This window comes from Harpegnathos saltator, unplaced genomic scaffold, assembly GCF_003227715.2.
Source record: "Harpegnathos saltator strain DR-91 unplaced genomic scaffold, Hsal_v8.6 scaffold2, whole genome shotgun sequence".
NCBI classification, from domain to species: domain Eukaryota; kingdom Metazoa; phylum Arthropoda; class Insecta; order Hymenoptera; family Formicidae; genus Harpegnathos; species Harpegnathos saltator.
In genome coordinates, this window is record NW_020229983.1 from 486,216 (window position 1) to 501,635 (window position 15,420).

At 49.5% G+C, this 15,420-nt stretch overlaps 1 protein-coding gene across 2 annotated transcripts in view; it reads right to left on the bottom strand.

Moving 5' to 3' along the window:
- Positions 1-15,420, bottom strand: part of Sema2a (Semaphorin 2a) — a 430,460-nt gene that overhangs the window by 238,321 nt on the left and 176,719 nt on the right. The window lies entirely within an intron of this gene.

Sequence of the window (15,420 nt, forward strand, 5' to 3'; positions counted from 1 at the left end):
GCGGCGTAGCGCCAGGCGATGGTGTACACGTCCCCCCTCTCCTCCCCCCGGACCTCCCCCTGAACACGCTCGTAGTTCGTCGTTTTCTCGTTTAACGGTACTGCGTTCCCTCGGGAGCGAGACAAGCCCGGTATGTTTGCCTTCGCCCGTACTTGACGACGTCCCGTTCAGGCTGCTGGAAAACTGGGGCAATAACAGGTGATTGGCAACTTTTAAAATAGCAGCCTGCAGGAACGCCGGCGGCGGCGCGGCGCAAAGCAACGTAAGAAGCGCGTGCACCGGAAAGTCGATGAAAAGTCAAGTAACGCGTCGCAGGCGCGATGGCAGGGGGCGGGGGTGGGGGGGGGTGGGAGGTGTATGTCAACGGGGTCGAAGGAGAAAGAGAGGGCGCGCGCGCACGAAGATGCGCCGGAAGTTTCCGGAAAGTCAATATGTCGTCGTCGATGTAACGGCCTGGAGAGTTTTCGCCTGCCTCGTCGGTGAGAAGATATTTCCGATCCGGCGGAATTATTTCGGAGAAGTCGGTCGTGCGATAAAAACGGAAGTTGCGACTTACGGTATTCTCCGGCGAAACCGATATCCGTTTACACCCGGCCGCTCGCAATTTTAATAAAACTTCGAGAAGATCGGACAAACGTTCCGTGAGAAGGCACGGTATGAGAAAAAAAAAAAGAGACAGCAACACCCCATGACGAAATTTCGGTATGTTCTTCGATCCATGCGCGACGCGCGTACACGTACACATGTACAGGATGTTTCGCACACCACCTGACCACACGAAATATTTCTGGTGTGTTTGATGATACGAAAAGATGTCTGAAGAAAAAAATCACACTGTTCAGGGGGACACTTCTTGTGATGACAAGAATATTTTTCCCAAGATCTTTTATTTTTCTTTTTTGTGGAATCACACACTCTCTTGCTCGGACGATCTAGAGATGATTTTTGACATGGAAAATACACGTGTTCGAGGAAAATGGTAAGAAGGAAAAACTATGTTCCTCAACAGGTGTTGGAGTTTCCTGACCGGCTCGATTAACATATTTAAACCCATCACAGATTTCTTTCTGGGGATACTTAAAAAATAAAATTTTCGACGATGCTCTTATAACGTGGCAAAATGTGCAAGGACTAATTTTGCGAGCATTTCAGCACACTGGAAATAATAGAAAACGCAAGTGAAAAGTTTATTTAATTTTCGTATTCGAACATGTTGAAGTCGATTGACACCACTTTTTAAGATACATCTTGCATCTATTAGATAGAACCGTTAAATTATCGAGAACGAGTTAAACGAGGAACATAAAACAGACTTGGCGACCGAAACTGTTGTTTTGAATGTCAGCTATTGTTCGTGAGTCTTTGATTGGCATGTATTTGACTACATATCATCGATAATCTTGTCCCGAATAATATGACAGCTTGTTGCCTTATCCGCCGACACATTAGCATCGACGTGGACCAATAAGAGACCTCCAGGACGATTCGAAAAAAAGATTTAAGAGCAGCAACGAGGAAAAGGAGGACACATTCTCGCACATTCACTGCAAACCCGAGTGTGTTATTTTGACGCGTATAAGCTGAAGCTTCCTTTACGGGTATCTTGTCGTCTTAAATCACATCGTTTAACGCGTTTAAACGCGTCAAGTGATATCGAAATGCATCAAATGGCGTGATTTTAGACGACAAGAAACGCGTGAAGAAAGCTTCAGCTTATACGTGTCAAAATAACACACTCGGGTTTGCAGTGTTATTGCACACTTTACTCGCTTTACGCTTTTGCTTTTCAGCTTTGTCCGCTTACGCTTTGCTTTTGTTACGATTATTGTATGAGAATAATAATATCGTTATCTGTTATCATTAAATTGCTTCGAGTACGTGTCACTTTTCTACCGTGTGATCATCCTTGGCGCATCTCTTTTCGCGGCGGCTTTCTCGACCATTTCTCCGTTTCGCTTAGCTTATCTTACCGACTACCTAAGGCCTAAACATTTTTCATTTTTCATTCAACATATGTATTTCTAAGAACACTTATAAAATTATTATTATTAGGTTGCCGGGTATCCATTAAAAAAAGGATCTTGTCCTTAAATCTCCGGGGAAAAAAAAATGAAAAAAAAATAAATTTGAGAAAAAATATATTCCTTTTATCGCAGTTGCCCCCTCGAACAGTGCAACTTGTTCTTCGGACACTTTTCCGTATCATCAAACACAACAGAAATACTCCAAACAGCCACGAAACACTCTGTATATGTATATCGATTAATATGCCATTTCCACGGCGCGTTTCCGTGCAAACACACGCGCCAACGCAATGTTCGCGAATTATTGTTTACTTACAAAACACGCTCAATGCGGAGTCTGTTAATTTCGTGTTTCCATAAGATAAAACAGGCGGCATATCGATACATATCTTCCGCAAACAGGCGAGGCTCGCAGACGGCGCATTAATCTCCGTTTTGATTTCTGCCTCTCCGCCGACGCCGACGCCGACGCCGACGCGAGGGAGAAGGGTCGCGCGCACGTAGATGTGCGCGAATGCCGAAATTCACTTGGAGGCCATAATACCCGGAATTTCGGAATTAGCACGGCTGCCGGCGCCGCCACTGCCGCACAATGGAATACATTAAACGGCCCGCACATTCCGAAAGCTAATAAAGTCTGTTACCGCTTATTACACCTCCGTGGATATGCAAGTGGATCAATACACGCGCTACGTGCCACTTACTGTGTCGAAAACATCTACGTGCTCCCCCTCCGCTCTCCCTCTCTCTCTCTCTCTATCTCGACTTATAGACTACCCCGCGCGATGCTGGCGCGCTCGCGCGCGAAATACCTGCTCGCGAATGTCGAAATGCAATAACGGTCGGGGGAGAAATCGCTCGATCATCTCTCTTCAAGGGAACTCGGTGTGTCACGCGCGAGTGCCCCGACACAGCGAAATCACGAAACTTAGTAGGTCATAACGCGAACAGCAGCAGCAACAGCAGCGTTCCCCGCTCGCTAGTTACATCGTCCCGCGCGTTATTAGACGCAAGTGCAGCGACAAGGTACATTCGCGTAACTTGCATCGCCGGGCTGCGATTTATCGTAACCGCTTGGCGATAATCAAGCGTGCGCGCGCGCCCCCTAATGCGATATTGAGAATCTTTTGTCGTCGTCGTCGTTCTGCTCGCCGTACCACCACCGGCGCGGCGGCATCCTCGATAAAGCTTTTTTCCCCTCTTTCCGCTCACCCGTACGTCGCCGACGTCGGTGCACACACGTCGGTGTACGCGTGTCTCTCGAGTGTAAGGAGAAAAAGATAGATAGATAGATAGATACAGATAAGGAGAACGAGAGAGGCGCCGTGTCGGAGGAAACGACATCGACTCGTCGGTGCCAGAGAGGGCGAGCGGCTGGCGGAGGGACGCGCGACGGGCGAGATCGTGAGAGCGAGGGAGGATTCGTGTGAGAGCAAATCTTTGTCGTAGGAAATCGACCGTCACGCTCGACTGGAAGCTTTCGAGAGCCGAGCACGTCTCGGTGTCGATTCCGGGCGATCGTGTCAAACAATAAACGCGGGTTTATTCCGTGCGATTCGACGATACAAGGAGCCGCGGATTTTCCCCGTCCGTCCGGGCCCGACACACGGACGCGAGTCATAAGTTGAACGACGCGATTTCGCCGGGGCGCGCATGTTTGCCTTTCAATTTACAAATTGCATCCGCGCGCGCGCGCGCGCGCGCGCGCGTGCTTGCCAGCTTAAAACGGAGAATGTAGATTAAGTTAACCGCCGCGGTTAACCCACATATCTCCGAAAGCGCTCTCTCTCTCTCTCTCTCTCTCTCTCGAATGGTCGAGCGAGCGAGTGCGTGCGTACGTACGTACGACGATGACGACGGCGGCGACGACGATGTCGCCGCGGTATCCGGCGTCCGGGAATTAACGCAGCGAGTGCTTTTACAAATCCTGACAAAGAGAGGGCCGTGGTAACAATAAGCCGCGGGGTAAGTGCTTACAAACACCGAAGGGAACCAAGCAAGCAAGCAAGCGCGCAACCGGTCCTCCTCCCTTTGCTCCCTCTCTCTTTCTCCCCTCCCTTCCCCCTCTCTCGTCCTCGACGCCTCGCCGAGCCCGTGTCTAACCCGTCTAACTCTAAACGGACGAAATTTCCTTGTCAGCATTTAACAGTGCATTCGCGTAGACCGCATGCGCCCTTCTGGCCGCCTCTGCGAGCTTTCACGCGCGACACGAGCGTCTACGCGCCGCTGCGAAACTGCAAGCGTCGCTCGTGTAAACGGAAGAGTGTTATTACGTCGATCGCGCGCGCGCGCGATCAACGATCGACTCGCACGTAACGATCTTCCGCGGACCGTTGTACAAACCGACACAGCTCGCACGTGTGCAATTTCCCCGGTGCGTGTAGCGCGCGGGAAGGAAAAGTCCAACGTCCGCGTGCGATCCACGTAACAGGTAAGTGCAAGGTGCGGGGAAATTCACGTAACTGGAAAGAGAAGGCGGCGCTACCGCGTCGCGTCAATGGCCCATACATTACGCACGCGACGCGTTTTTAATGCCACCTTCGCCGCTCTCTCTCTCTCTCTCTCTCTCTTTCACGTCAGCTGACGGAGGCGTCGAGCTGGCTAGCGTCCGCCTCAGGTGTGGCATTTCTTTATTCCCACGAATATTCTTCTTCGCGAACGACGCAACGCGACGGACGCTCGCGTCGTTCGCGTCACCGCGAAACTTTCATGGCGGCCGCGCGCGCTCGGGGAAAATGATTTCTCATCTTGCCGCTATCGTTTCGACGTCGAAACAGTCGATGTCATACTCTGCGCTGCGACGATGCATCATCATCATCATACCGTATCACGCGAGGGTTAAGCGTAATACTCGCGCCTGCCGGAGGCCGCTTGCGGCGCGTCGATATCCGCTGGGTGAGACGCCGCGTCTTCGCTTAGGGGAGCGCGTCGTCGGGGTCGGGGAACAATACGTTGGTCTAAAACAAAAGGAGCGACATGCTCGTCCGCGAGAGGGAAAGAGAGAGAGAGAGAGAGAGAGAGAGAGAGAGAGAGGGCGGTCTCGGTGGATAAGTAGTATCCAACGCAAGAGCGTTTAGGAGAGGCCTCGCCGACAGACGGAGGTCGCCGAAAGGAAATTTATGCTTCGCCACGCCGGTATGAGCGAGATTTACACGAGGGGGCTCCCCCTATCCACCGACGAGAGAGAGCCTGTCTTCCGGTACATAACCTGCGCCATGTTCCTTCTTGTCTCGTCTCCTTCGCCTTTTATCGCGCCCCCTCTCGCCTCGCCGCGGCGCGGCGCGGCGCGTCGCGTCGCGCCCGCACCTCTCGCCTCGTCTCTCGCCGCTAACCGCCAGCGGCTGAGTTATACAGTGATTTGTACTTTTGATTACGGAACTTCGAGGGACGCGCGGCACAATGGCTCCGTCGAGTCGACGAGAGTGGAATGAACGTCGGCAACTCCGAGCGCCGCGCCGCGCCGCGCGTGCACAATCTCCGGATATCGCGAAAATAAAGGGACGGCATCTCCGCGCGGCGAAAACACGCGCGCGTTTCGAGCTTCGATTCCGCTCGCTCACGCGACTTTATTTTTCCCCGCCTCCGTCGGCTCCGTCACTCTCGCGGCGGCGGCAGTCGATTTTCTCTCCGAGGCGCGCTATCGTCGCGCGATTTACCGCCGTATTTCTTCCTGACGGCCGTGAGTTGTTATTGTCGTCATCGATGTCGCGCCACGTCGCATTCCTAATGGAAGAAACATCGGCCGCTCGCAACCGCTCGCACACTCGACGACGGCGACGACGACGGCGACGACGACGTGTCTCTGTCGTTTTTCTCAACGCGTGTACAAAGGCGCCCGTGACGAGGGCTTTCGCTCACTTTCCGCGATTTTCGCCTCGGGGGAGCGATTCAACGTGGAATTAATTTAGCGCGAGTTAACAGAGCAAAAAGGTGCACATGTATGTGCGCGCGCGCGCGCGTATGTGTGCAGGCCGAGTAACTTGGAATAGACGAGACAAGAATATGCACTTCGTACGAGATCTCCGCCGGGTGGCCACCGTCCGGCATTATGAATCCTCGTACGCATTAAAGGCTAACCCAATTTCTCAGAATTATCGCCGTGCGCCGTTCCCGAGTCAGAGACGGTCGGTTGACACTCGACTTTTCGGGAGGGTCATCGCCGACGGGCTGAATCTCTGCGAAGATCGCAAAATCTATTCTGGAAAATAGACCGAAAGCAGGCGACTCGTCGCTTCGCGCTTGTCGCCAGCCATTTGATACTTACTGGGTTGTCCACGGACGTATTCTCTCTGTGTTTTTCAAAGGTCATTTATTTACGTATATAAAGAACAAAGATCAATCAATGATATTATGCCCGTTTTGTTCGACGACCTGTTTGCCAGCTTTCAGTGAGCTTCATAATTCCTCGTTCGTAGAAGAATCTGTCTTTATCGGCGAAAAACAAGGTGCTGATTTATAGCCTCATCTGAATTTAACGTTATACCACGCAAGGAGTTTTGAAGAGAGCGAAACAAGTGGAAGTCTGACGGTCAGGCGAGGTCAGGCGAGTGTGATGGGTGAGGCAGCACATCCCATCCAAGGTCCAATAATTTTTGACGGGTGATCAAACTTGTGTGTGGTCTTGCATCGTGGTGAACACAACTCCTTTACGATTAACGAGCTCTGGACGTTTCTGGATGATGGATTCGTTCAAACTGTCCAATTGCCGACAGTACACATTCGAATTGATTGTTCGGCTCCTTGGTAGGAGCTCGAAAAATACGACACCTTTAAAATCTTACCACACTGAAGATATAACTTTCCTCTGATAAATGTCTGTTTTCGATATCGTTTGAGGCGAATCATCACGTCGGGACCAAGAGCATTTGCGCTCCACATTGTTGTAAACAATCCATTTCTCATCACCAGTTATCATTCGCCTCAAAAAAGGATCGTTTTCCTCATATTTAATAAGCATATCGCAGATGATTATGCGCGCCGTCAAATGAACTTCTGTGAGTTCACGAAGAATCCAAATATCGAGCTTGCTCACGTATCCCAGCTTCTTCAGGTGCTCGTGAACGTTTGAATGATGGATGTTTAATGTTTCTGCAATCTCTCGTGTCGTGTAACATGGGTTTGATTCGATCAATGCCTTTATCTTGTCGTCATCGACCTCGGTGGGGGCCTCCCTGACCGAGAAGCGTCGTTGAGATCAAAATCACCAGCGCGGAATTTCGTGAACCATCGTTGGCTCTGACGTTTTCGCACAACATTGTCACCGTAAACTTTACGCAACTTTTCACAAGCTTGACGCGCGTTCTTTACGGAAGTAAAACAGTAAAATATGGCGAAAATGCACAATTTCGTCTTCCATCTTCAACTTGTTGTGTAAAATCTCCAAAACTCAACCAAATTGCTCAATTTCTTTTTTCTTTTTAGAATGAAGCTAGAACTGTCAGCTGTCAAATGACGTAGCAATAACATAGATGCGAATGATTCTAGGTCAATCGGAAAGTTTCGTCCGTTTTTTCGCAAAACGTATGGCTCTTTATTTAAGAAACAAAATGAAAAAGTACATCGATCAAAATATTGTCCATCGTTAGCGATGACTTTTTTTCATCCTTCGGTCAGCGAGCGAAGTCCGCGGCGAAAGAATGACTCATCTTTCTAGAGACTATCCAGTCAGAGATCCATTTTTCGACGTGTTCATAAGAATTGAAGCATTCGTCAGCAAGTGTGCCATCGACCGAAACAAGTGGCAGTCGGGAGGGGCACAGTCTGGTGAATAAGCCGCATGGGGTAACACTTCCCAGCGAAGTGCTTCTAACGTTTCCTCGACAGATTTTGTGACGTGAGGCCGAGCGTTGTCACGAAGCAAAATCACTTTATGCTGTCTCGTTTCATATTCTAGTCCTTTTTCGTGCAATGCTCGACTCAAACGGATCATTTGTTCTCTGTAGAGATCCCCTGTGACTGTTTGACCACTTTTCAACAGCTCATGGTACAGCACACCCTTCTGATCCCACCAAATACAGAGCATTGCCTTCTTTCCACGGATATTCCGCTTTGGCGTCGATGCTGAGGGTTGGCCGGGATCGCAAATAGTTTTTCGACGTTTGGGGTTGTCAAAATAAATCCATTTTTCATCCCCAGTGATGATACGATGTAAAAATCCCTTTCTCTGTTGCCTAGCAAGCAGAATTTCGCAGGTGGTTTTTCGCCTTTCAATGTCTCTTGGCTTCAGTTCATATGGGACCCATTTTACTTCCTTGTAAACCTTTCCTAAGGCTTTCAAGCGATCGAAAATGACAGACTGAGCACAATTTAATGCTTCTGCAAGTTGCTTTTGCGTTTGATGGGTCTTCGTCCATCAATGCCTGCAATTCTTCGTCTTCGAGTACTCTTGGCCGTCCAGAACGCTCTTCGTCCTCTACATCAAAATCATCGCTTTTAAAGCGTCGAAACCATTCTCTGCCATGTTTTATCGGAAGGAGCATTGTCACCATAAACTTCTACAAGCATTCGATGAGCTTCAGCTGCAGTTTTCTTCCAATTGAAACAAAAGTTTAACACCTCGCGCAAATGACGCTTATTTGGCTCAAATTTTCGATGCATTTTCGATGCAGTAAAATACAATGTTATTGATGCAAACGTATACCTTTATGCACTGAATATTATTGACAGATGTCAAAACAAACCATTAAGCTTCGTTTAGACATTAGAGGTGAACGACAGTTCTAGCTATAGCTACTTGCTACTGGATGGACGGAACTTTCCGATTTACCTAATATTTGTCACTCGCGAGGTGAAATTCCCACCTCGATCTCGAGCAAAGTCGCACGCACCGTCTTGCTTATTAACGCGCGTTACCGATTTCTCTCAGCGGTACAAGTCAGATATTAACGATGAGCTATTAACGAAACTCTCCCTCCTTCAAGTCGCAAACCCATCGCGCATCGTCGGCTGGAATGTCGCCGACGAGGCACGAGCGGCCGTAAGACAGATGGGCCGCGAGCATTGTTAAAATTCCTATGGAGGCGCGCGTCCGTTTCAATTAGCGAGTCGCGCAGCAGCGAGAAACAGCGGGACAAAGAGCGTTAACTGCAATCCAAGTGCAGCTGGCTCTTGTTGCAGCCTTTCTGCGCACGATCGTGCGAGTTCTTTTGCTTTCCTTTAATTGCACCCTCGGAAAAACCGACACTTGGCGATCGCGTCTTTTTTCCACTTCAAGTGCGCGTACACGCGTAGCACTTTTCAGCGCGTGCGATCTTTTTCTCTCTCCTTCCCCCTCCCCCTCCGCCCCCTCCACCGCTTTCTCTCTCTCTCTCTCTCTCTCTCTCTCTCTCTCGCTCTCTCTCTCTCGCTCTCTCGTTCTCTCCGGCCACATTCCGTGCTCCTGTTCGTACTAATGACTACCCTTGTTACCGCGAGCTGCGCTCGGGGCAATTAACCGCCGAACCGCTTCGCTAAGTGTAAAAATCCTAATGGCGTTTGCCCTTCACACGCGGCCATGTAATCCGGACGTGTAACCGCGTATCCAGCTCGCTCGTCCGCGACCGATTAGTCACCGGAAACGAAACGGCGCTACCAAATTGCTCGCGCGTATCACCGACCGCCGATTCTTTTGCGGACAAGACCAATAACAGAGAGGGAGGGAGAGAGAGAGAGAGAGAGAGAGAGAGAGAGAGAGAGAGAGAGAGAGGGAGGGAGGGAGAAGGGAGGAACACGCGGCTGGACGGACGCGCAGCACGCGCTGCGCGTGCCGGCTCCTATGTGAATTTCGACGATGAAGCCAATTAGCCGGGCGCGTCGACCGAGCGTATTCAAGTACAGTAGTACTCTCGATTACCGCCGTTAAATTAAATAAATTCCACGGCGAGTGGTTATTTTTGCGCGGTCGCGACAAGAGTATTCGCCAAAAGAGATACGATCGTGTGTATCCGCGCGCGAGCGAGCGAACGCTGGCTGCACCACCGCGAAAACCCGCGCCTGCAACAACGAGAAGAAAAACAAACGACCGTTTTGTAATATTATCGTTCGCTTCCCTCCCCTCTCTCTCTCTCTCTTTCGCCCTTCTTTTTCACGTCGCGTTTGTTTGCTTGTCACTTTTAACGATAAACGCGCGCGGCGCGGCGGATGGAAAAATTAATTTTCATTTCGACACACGTAACGCATACATATTTTATCGCCGTGTCGTAAGCGTCGTGCCGTCGCCGCACGCGCTTTTGCTTGTCGCGCCCGGCATTAAAAGTATCCACATGGAATATCGTCTTATCGCGATGCTACGCTCGAGCGGATTAACGCGATTAATTTAACACGCGCGCGCATTACCGCGCAGCTATCTTCCGTCGTGACGATCTCGCCGGCAACCTCGAGTCGAAATTTGGATCCTGCGTTAATCCCGCAAATAGCCTTCATCTCGAAAAATCAATGGAGAACAAGGAAATACATGCTGCCGTCGTATAATATCGCGACGCTACAAATGATTGCTCACTGCTGTTTTCTTTCAATATTCTAACGGCGTAATTAACCTCAATTTTTAATTTTTACTAGAAAATGATATATTAATTACATAACTTCATAACTGAGCTGCTGGTAAAACATGCAAGAGAAGCGTGTATTAAATATTCGACACGGGCAAGTAATGGGATTAGCAGATGAATAGAATGGGAAACTTCTTTTATGAATAATTCTCCTGTTATTGTTTCCTTTATTGACATTATCGAAATTACGGAAATGTCGATAGAACTTAAATATTCAAGAGAGATGAAGAGGAGCAAGGGTAAAGTAAAGCTAAGGGTAACAGTTGTGTAAACACTAATAAAAATTTAAATTTGGATTCTATACAATGGCGGTGCTATAACGGAAGTAAGGAAAATATGTCATCGCTGGAGGAGCAAACAACAGGATCTTTCGCCTGTAAAGACGTAAAATCACGGGAAAAAGTTGAAACGGCCGGAAAAATAATACAGAGACTGCGAGAGAAGAAAACTCGTATTTTACTTCACCACTTGCCCTACGAATCTTTAATAGATTATTTAACATTTGTAACGGCTCTATCCGTAGTTGAATAAGTTATATCGCCGCTGATATATTATTTGTGCAAATTAAAAAAATATTAAATGCAAGTGGACTAAGTAAATATTCACGCTGAGGTCGTAGATGCTAATAAATGATAATGGAACACCTCGGGAGTGATCAGACATTAAATAATTCCAAACAAATAGACTCTCTTATGTCCCGACGAGACGACGGTGAATAAATATTTGCAACATTGTATAGAAGCAAAATTTCGACTCGAGACATAACAGTCGTCGACAATAACGATCGGACGGAAGTGGTTACTCCTTTATCGCGCATCAACGCTTTGCTATTTGAACGATTCAAGTTACATGGATGAGCTATGTAGAGAATTACGATGACGTTTTCCGTCGACGAATCCAAAGAGCGATCGAGGAGAATCGCCGCCCGAAAGAAAGTTTCACGAGTGACGCGAATATCTGCGACTCTCTCGGGGAAACTTCAAAAGGATAGAATCGCGGCCGCTGCGGACATGGCCGTTTACTCGGCATTCGACGCTCCCTCTCCCTCTCCCTCCCCCTCCCCCACTCACCGCTCCTCACTCTCTCTCTCTCGTTTATTCGGGCTTTACCGTCCCCGCGACAATTTTCACGAAAAATGGAATATTAACGGCGGCACGAGTGAATAACGAGCAAAGCCGCGCGCAAAAGAGAAAAGGAGATGCAAAATTTGATTCGTGGAACTGGCGCGGATCCTGCGCGCGTGTATACGTGTCTCGATTCGCTAATCGATACGCCGTCGCGTCGCAAGGAAGTTCGCCGTACGAGTGAATTACCGTACGACCGTTATCGTCACATTCCCGTCTGTTATTCGGTTAATTAGACGGCAGTCTCTGACGCACCTAACTAGAAAGAGTAAAGTCAATTGTGAACGATGGATCGATTTCCAGGAAGCGTCGTGTTCGCACGCGAGCCTGCCTATACGTCGCGTGACGATGACGGAGAGGGGTGTCGGGAGATGGTCGAGCCTCGTACGGCACTGCCGACAATCAGACAGGGTTAAAGTAACACGAGCAGAAACGTTCGTCTACCGCCCAGCCCTCTCCCCCTCCCCCTCCCCCACCCTCCCCCACCCTCCCCCCGGGGAGGTGCGCACCCCCGTCATTTGGCCGAGGACTTCGATCAAAAATTCCAGGCTCGTAACAGCTTTTATGGATGATAAAAACCGAGCAGTCGGCAAATAAAGTCACGCGACTGTTTGATCACCGCGCGGCGGGCTGTTTCTGTTTCTGTTTCTGTGCAGCGGGGCGGGGCGCCGGCACGACGACCGGCTTCGTCCGGGACGAAGGAGAGCGAGCGAGAGCGAAAAATTTATTGCGCGCGCTCACGACGGGGGAGACTCCGCCAGGTGTAAATACGCGCGGCGTTCTCTGCAAATATGCGCGGCTGGGCCGAGGAAAATTGGAGAAGAGCGCGTTAGACGCTCGGACGCGCGTACGCCAAGGTACGATGCGAATCTCTCGCCGGCATACTCGTCGCGCCGTAATTTCTCTCGCGTGCGAATTTTCAGCGCGCTAGTCCGCTGAACTCGGATTATCGAGAACGACCTTTCGGAACGCGACATTTTTTAAATTATTAAGAAAACCATGCAGCTTGTATTCGCCCTTATCCGGCGGAAAACTTTTCTGTTTTTATCGCTCTCGCTCTCCCTCTCACTTTCTCTCTTTCGCCGCTTCGACGTATTTCCATGCGTGTTCCCGTCAAGTTCCCTTTATCCGCAGCGTACAGTATGTGGAGAAAAAAAGCCACACAATTCCATCCACCGGCCGCGGCGCGGCGTACCGAAGTGTAGGCGGATTTATGCGGGGCGATCGGCAACGAGTGCTCCACGACAGGGCAAAACAAAGTAGCAGTAAATTACGAGACACGCGATGATACGCGTGCACGTAATGGAGACTTACGGCGAACCGACTGCACCAGCACGCGGGTGCAGCGGGTCTCGTCTCCGCGCGGCTCGCACGCGTCTCGACGCGGCCGCGAGCCGTTAGCAGCGAGTTAGCAGCAGATAGCATCGTTTCTGACGACACGACAAACCGAGCAAATCATTGTTAAGGCCAGCCTCATGAAGCATAAGGCCCCCCCCTCCCCTCCCCCGAGATGGATCTTTCAGGGACGCCTTAGATTTTACGAAATAAGGCTTTGAAGTAAGGAAAACTGATGCGGGCCTTAGAAGGATCTTTTAAAGATGCTTTGGATATACGAAATCAAGTTTTGTTATAGAAAATTAATAAGACTTGAAGCATGTAATAAAATTGTCATAGTTTAGTATATCGTTTTAGTAGGTACGCTCTCTATTTGGTTCTTTTAAAGATTTTTTTAATTATACCGCAATTAGAAACAAATTATTAATATTAGTTTTATTAATCGCCATATCCCAGTCTCTTCCAAGGATTTTTCTAGTATTGCCTTCGTTTTGAAATGCAGCAAACTTTAATAAAAAGTAGTAGCAGGATTTTTATGTGTAAAGAATGCTATATTTTATTGTAAAGTATGCTATATTTTTCAAATAAAAAATTCTCGTATACCAACAAGGTTATAAAGAAATGACAGTCCACATTTCTGAAAAGAACGAATATTTTTACTCAAGCAATAATAAAAATATTTCCTTATAATAATAAATAATTGCCTTATAAGACTCTGTTGATATTGCGCCTTACAAGGACTCGTTACACCATTTGTTGCACATCTTAGGGCAGGGCTCTTGTCTTTCTATCCCTACTAGGGTCCGATTAATGTTAGGGAAAAATAATCAGGCCCTTACCAGGGCCTTAGTAATTTCTCTACTCGGGAAACGTCAAAAGTTGGAAATTGCGCGGCGGAGAAATATTATAAGTATTATCAGCCGTACCTGACAGACGCGAGGAGTTCGCTTCTCCTATTTTTTCCATCGCGACCCTCACTCCGACGCGACTCGCGACACGGTCGAGTTCGAAATTAGGAGGAGCACGATATTTAATTAGCCGTAATATCGCGTCGCTTCAGCGACGAGGCTGTCTCTCAGCGGCCGTGCGCGGCGCAGCGTCATAACACGGAGCGCACACAACACGGAGCTGTAGCACGCGTTCATAACGGAGCCCAGATAGCGGTCGGATATCCTAGATCGATATGAATCGGAGCCCACCCGGGACGTAAGGACGCCATTTAATTTCCGAGGGCGCGCATGCACCGGCGGGAATTAATATAGATGGATATGAGTTATCTGGGAAGCGCGTTGCCGCGCCGGCATGCCGCTGACGTGTATGACTCTCCCGTGATGGGCATCACAAAGTCCTGGCAGGACATTCGACCGTGTAGGGCGATAGATATCAACCCGTTTTAACGTAACTGTCGAGCGAACGCTTTCGGATCCCTGTAACTGACACTGATGGCTTATCTCTCGTCGAATCACAGTGACGCGAGCGAGAGCGAGAGCGAGAGCGAGAGCGAGAGCGAGCGCACGCCGCCCAAGTCCGTCGTCGGGATGAAGTCGACAGGTCCTTGACTAAGGGATCGCGAGACAGCAGCCAATTTGCCCGTGATTATCGATTCCTCTTTTCTCTCTCCGCGCCTCCTCGACCCGCGTCGCGTCGGCCCGCAGATTAGTCTACGTCGGCGCGCGGCTGATAACGGAATTTTGAGTTTTCACCGTGTGCGCTTCTCTTACTTTCTCTCTTTCTCTCCCTCTCAAAGGTGCTCCTATGCAAACACAGCGCATACGGCAGCCTCCAATCGGAGGCCGAACGAGGACTCCGACGAGGCGCGAGTCTGATTGTGTCCTGACGACTGAAACCGCCGAATCGTCACAAGCGAGGAAGCGACATATCCGATTTCAAGATTAGCCTGTTATAATTCCTACTGATCAAGCGTTCAGAATTGAGCAAACCGAGCCGACCGAGATTAACGCGATGTGTGCGAAAAGAATCGCGCGCGATCCGTTCGCGACATCACTCGTTAGAGGATTTCATTTCACGGAGAGCCGCGGGAGAGCGTTCATATTTGCTCTGCCGAGGTTGCCGGTGAAAATAGCGAAGGGCGAAGCCGAAATAGCAATAATCCCGCATGTTGATATCCACGCGCGAGCATCTACCGAGAGTATACCGAGACTTGGGTTTGCTTGCCCCGCGCGCGTCTTCTTTGAGCCTGCCGAAGTATACAGATATCGCAATATCGCCGGGGTCAATCTGCGGATCCCCGGTAAACGGAAAGCAAATCAAATTCTCGGCAAAGCGCGCACGTGCCAATTAGAGTACCGCCGAATGTGAATCCCGCTTTGATCAATGCGCCGAACACCTGAGTAATCTGGCCTGGTAATCGATCGCTCTCTGGGAGATTATTATCGAGAAACCCGGCGCGCG